This window comes from Pteropus alecto, unplaced genomic scaffold (assembly GCF_000325575.1).
Source record: "Pteropus alecto unplaced genomic scaffold, ASM32557v1 scaffold778, whole genome shotgun sequence".
Taxonomy (NCBI): domain Eukaryota; kingdom Metazoa; phylum Chordata; class Mammalia; order Chiroptera; family Pteropodidae; genus Pteropus; species Pteropus alecto.
In genome coordinates this window covers 1,549,517-1,555,375 of record NW_006441062.1, presented here as the reverse complement: position 1 = coordinate 1,555,375, position 5,859 = coordinate 1,549,517, and positions in this window count along the sequence as shown.

The following is a 5,859-nucleotide window of genomic DNA, read 5'->3' as shown; positions in this document are numbered from 1 at the left end:
TAACTAAGGTACATAAACTTAGTTTAGACTTAGGCCTCTAATGATTAATGTTGCAATATGAGAATATCTAATGATTGATTCTAACTTAAAGTTTTTATAATATTTTTGATTCATTTTATTATCTTCATACTTATTGTCATACCCCAAATTCTGTTTTGGCAGTTAAATGCTATTGTCTGCTCCTTTTGTCCTAAATATACCAATGTTTTACATCTTGATTATTTCTGTTTCCTTCTTTTAGTTCTCGTATCTCAATATTTTCTTATTCAGATAATCTCACTTTTTTTTTCATTGAGTAGCATGTTTCCAAAACAATAGGAGCTTGAGAAATCAAATCATCTCACAATTGTTATCATCATCTAATTCCTTTAACTTGTGCCACAACCTCTTAAACTGCCTTTTCTTGAAGTCAGAAGTGGTAGAACGTGAGTAATGTGGTTTATGCTTTCCATATCTTCAAAATTCCATATTTTTATAGATCTTCTCCAAGGTTACTTATAAATCTACTTGACCGATAATTTTTAACACTCTTTGTGAAAGTGATTGACATACAATTAGTAGTGGTAGTTCTCCACAGATCAGCAAGCAGTTTGGCACTTTCAGTCCTGCAAGTGATAAAAGCATTTTATTTATACAAAATTTAATGATTTTAAAACATGAAGTTAATTTTATTTTCAGTAAAGTATATTGTTTTTTGAAAACATGATCACATTGTTTTCTAAAAAAAGATCACAGTTTTAAAGATATGCATGATCTACAGGGATTGTGTTAGTCTGTCACAGCTATATAAATTTCATAGAGTATACTCTCACCCAATATTTCCACAATATTCTAATATAAATTTTTAGTTTTGTAATCTTTGATTTTTATTTTTATTGAGTTATGTTATATCCTCATATATGATTATGAATTAAATAAAAACAAGTATAACATGTTTCATCAAAAATGAAATTAATTTCACATATTATATATTATACACATGAAAGTTTACATTTTTTATGCATACATGAAGCTTAAAATGAAAACTGTATAAAATACTACAAGTCAGACATCATATATGCAAAAATGAACATAATTTCACTGTAATTATAATATGCTGACCTGAATCTGGGTGACCAAAGACAAATGAATTTACAAATTTGATGATTTTATACAGCTAAAATGAAATAATAAAGGGGAATTACCATTATTAACAATGAAAATTTGAATGTTACTGAATTCATGATGCATTTACCCCAAATTTCCTATTCTTTGTAGCTCAATAATGGCATGAAACCCTTGAAGTTTCATGACATTTTCAAACACCATACAGTGACCTACCTTTCTAATAAGCTGTTTTTTTCACAATAAACACAAATTAATTCTTTTCATTATAAAGTTGATAAAATGTGTCGCTAAACACAGAAAAGAATCTGAACTATAGGACGTCATTCAATGTTTCAGTCCTCATAGTAAAAACAAGTACTAATGCTGAGAAACATGTCAAATCAGCCAAAACAGCTAAAGACTAATGTGTTGAGAGAAAAAGCGGATGAAGTATTCCATACATTCCTTTAATGAAAGTTCTTCTTTGTTGTGGCAGAGATTTTAAGACATGCAGTGTGGAAAAAGCACCTACTCCCATGTCTGTGCACTAGCTTTACAATTTAATAAAGTTGTTGAGTTTGGAGTGTAAATCAGTTCTTGGCGTTTATGAGAAAGGAGCTCTCAAACACTTTGTCTGAATTGTGTCCCCTACAAAATGATCATGTTGAAGTTCTACCCCAAAAATAACTGTCTTTGGATGGTAATTAAGGTTAAATGAAGTCATAAGGGTAGGGCCCTAATTGGATATACTGTGGCCTTATCAGAATATAAAAAGAGAGAGCAGTTCTTTCTCTTCATCTTGTGAGGACACAGTGGAAAGGCAGCCATCTGCAAGACAGAAAAGGAGCTCTCACCAGAACCCAAACACGCTGGTACCTGGAACTCAGACTTCCAGCCTCCAGATCTGTGAGAAAATTTTTTCTGATGTTTAAGATACCCAGTCTATGTTGTTATGTTATTACAGCCTGAACTAAGACAATTAATAATCACCTTGAGATTTATAATGTAGCTTGGAAGAACTGGTATATGGAACACTGGCTATAAGAACGTGGACAGCAGTGAGAGAGTAAGAAACGTTATATCCGAAACCCAATACAATAACAGTGTTAGCTTCAGAGAATTGTTAGTAGCAATAATATTCCTCTTAACCTTGATTCAAGGTAGAGTCAAGAATGCAAATAGGAAAGATTGAAAGTGCAAATTGTGACATTAAAAATTACAGCCATTAAACATAGATTATTTAAAGCTAATTGCCAAAAAATGAATAGCAAACATAGTATTTTGTGTTTTCACACTAAATACACTAACCCATGATGGGTTTAAAACTTCAAAAGCAATCTTTTTTAAATTAAAAAATTAGATTTGCAATGAATTTATCATCATGAAAATAATAAGTTTAATTCTAAAATTCCAAGTGAGTTTCCACAATGACATTTCTCAGCAATTTAGTCAATATTTCTACTAATGAAAACTTATTATGTTAGGGTCAAATATCACAAATTTTCAAGAAAATGAATATCAAGTCACAAATTTGAAAAAGGTATTTGCAAATGTCATAACTAATAAAGAACTATTATTCAAAAACATATAAAAACTCCTAAAACTCAACAATAAGAAACTAGGCCAAACACCTAATCAGATACCACAACAAAGAAGACATATATTTAAGAAATAGAAATAATAAAATATACTCAACATCATATATCATTAGGGTATTCACTTCTGAAATGTCTTGCCTCCTCATTTCTCACTTAGCCCATGTCAATGTCCTACCATTCTGCCCATCTACATGACTGGAATTGCCTGCCAGAATAAATCAAATCTTTCTTAAAGTGAAGGCTAGAAATTACAATGAAATAGAGAAGCTTTTGTCCAAGATTTCTATTCAAAGACTTTCAGAATGAGATTCGTTACATTGCAAGGTAACTGAAAAGGCTACATACTTTATGATTCCAACTATATAACATTCTATTAAAGGTAAAACTATAGAGACAGTAAAAAGATTAGTTGTTATCAAGGGTTAAGGGAGGAAGAGGGATAAATAGGATGAGCACAAAAGATTTATGAGGAGGCGATGGTGGATATATGTATTTTACATTTTAAAAAATCCACTTTTAGAATCAATTTCTCATTTTCATGTACCTAAATCATTATTTTTAATATGTTTATTATTCTTTCTAATGGGAATAAAAGTAACAACAAGAAGTATATCATGTGAAAGTGACTAGAAGATGAAAATAGAAGTTGGAACACTACCTGACAAGCTCAGTGGTTGGGTAAACAGTTAACTCTCATTTCACCTAAACAAAAAAGATTAAAATATGATTCTGTAACAGACTCTGGTTGAATGACATTTTTGTTTCATTTTAATCACTGAAACTAATGTAGCTTCTACTGGAATGAGACATTTTGTTAAGGAAAGTGACTAACAGTGTCACTTGGTGGCCTGGCAATGAGGGATTGAACTGAGAGTAATGCAAAATAAATAGAAGTTCCAGGGGCTTTGAATTGGGTTTGCCCATTTAATAACCAATTTCTTAGTTTGGAACATTCCTTCTTGTTGCAAACCATCAATTCTTAAAATAAGATAATGACATTTGAATAAAATAAATTTTCATGAATTATCTGTCATACAAGTCATTGTTTATAATTTAATATTATCTTACTATGTATAAAACTTTTTCCTTTCTGTCAAAAGTAAAATTGTTAATTCAACCCTAAACATGTAAATTTCATTATTAAAATGTCACTACAAACAATGTCACAGTAACCTTATGAATTCATGCTGAATCAAAATTTTCATTTTTAAGCAAAAAAAAGTCTTTAAATAGAACAGAGATTGGATTGCTTCTTAATTTCCAGTTTAAGGTTATAATATACAGTCATCCAGATAGAAGTCACCATAACTCAATGGAGCTACCTTTATGACACCTCCTTCTGAATGTACTGTACATTGTTGAGAATATATAAGAACAGAAAGTTGCTAAATAACAAAGTTTTTTGAGCTGAACATTCAATACTTCAACTTTAATCACTAAAGTTGTCATTAACACCTAAAATGATAATAAATAATAATAATAATTCAAGTTAACCTGTAAATAAATCACAAAGATTGTAAAAGTCCCATTAACTTTATACCAAACATTATAAGGTACAGACTTCTTTAACTCCATACTGTTACTGCTTGAATTAAATCAATTTCAGAGAAATAGAATATATTCCTGAAGTATCATTCTCCTTTGCCATTATATTCAGGCTATTTGTTGCAATGTAATGAATTTCACTCTGGAAGTCCTTGAATAGAAACCTTGGACGAACTCTTCTCTATTTCATTATAATTTCTGACCTTCACTTTAAGAAAGATTTGATTTATTCTGACAGGCAATTCCAGTCATGTAGATGGGCAGAATGGTAGGACATTGACATGGGCTAATTGAGAAGAGATGAGGCAAGATATTTCTTTCAAAAATATTTACTTCTCCTAAAAGACTTACTACTGATAATTTCACTGGCACTATGGCACTGCACCCTTGGTTATCTTGGACTCAGAGAATCAGAAAACATTTTATATGAAGGAAAAGATTTCATTATTTTAACTCAATTCCCTTATTCAAAAGATGCGGAAACTAGGTCACGGGTCACGGAGATATTCAATTATTTGGTTAAAGTTACCCAGCCACACAAATAATACAGGACTAAATTTTGTCTTAATCTTATTCCCCACCAGTACACTTTTGCTTCATTGAGCTGTTTTTAGTATTGATGCTGAACAAAGTTGGAAGACTAAATCAGAAAATGGGAAAGAAGAAAGGAGAGAGAGATTTTAAAGGGGCACCAGAGAACATTTGCAGGATAATGGATATGTTCATTATTTTGATTGCAGTGATTATTATATGGATCATATGACATATGTCAAAACTTATTAAATTATACTAGTCATGTATATGCAGCTTACTCCATGTCAATTATATTCCATAAAGTTATTTTAAAAAATTATATCCCTAGCTTCAGATATGTCATGGTGAAACTGGATTGAAAATGCGGTTGGATCATGAAGCACAAAAAAAGCTCAATAAGTATTTTGTTATTGTTATTTCAATGTAGCTTCACTGATTTAAATATATCCTGATTTTAGAAAATGCCTCCATTAGACTTCTTTCTTTCCATAAAAGACTTTTTTTAAAAATAATTTCTCTTGTTTATATCTAGAAAGGTTGAGTTAAATTGAATTAAAACCAAAGGTTTCCATATCTCTCTTCAAACTCAGAATCTACCAGGTTATAATTGATCCCAGCCATTCTATTACAAGGAAGTCACTTAAACCTTTTTCTGAAGCTTACTGAGATGTGAATTACCAGCTATTTCCAAGAGAGCTGATTACACTGGCTCGTCAATTGCAAGTGCTTTATTAACAATTTCTTGGGCTGACTTTTCTTAGGTTGCCAGAATCCAAGAAAAAAAATATAGAAATCACAAAAGGATTTTAAATTTCTCATATCTCAGCATCAATGGGAAAATGTCATAGTACTTAACTCTGGACCTTTTGAGAGGTCTTGTATAGATTTAGTATCAAAACAAATTATTAGTTAGAGAGTAAAGAAATTCATGGGTAAAAAAAAACATTGACAATTGTATTATGCTACTTCTGCACTACTCTTGTATTTTGTCCACTATTTCTCCATCTGGTCCTTTTTACACTATCCTACACAACCATATCCCTTTACACAATTACCTGCTGTGATCACAGTCATAGTACAAAACAATGAACTCCAC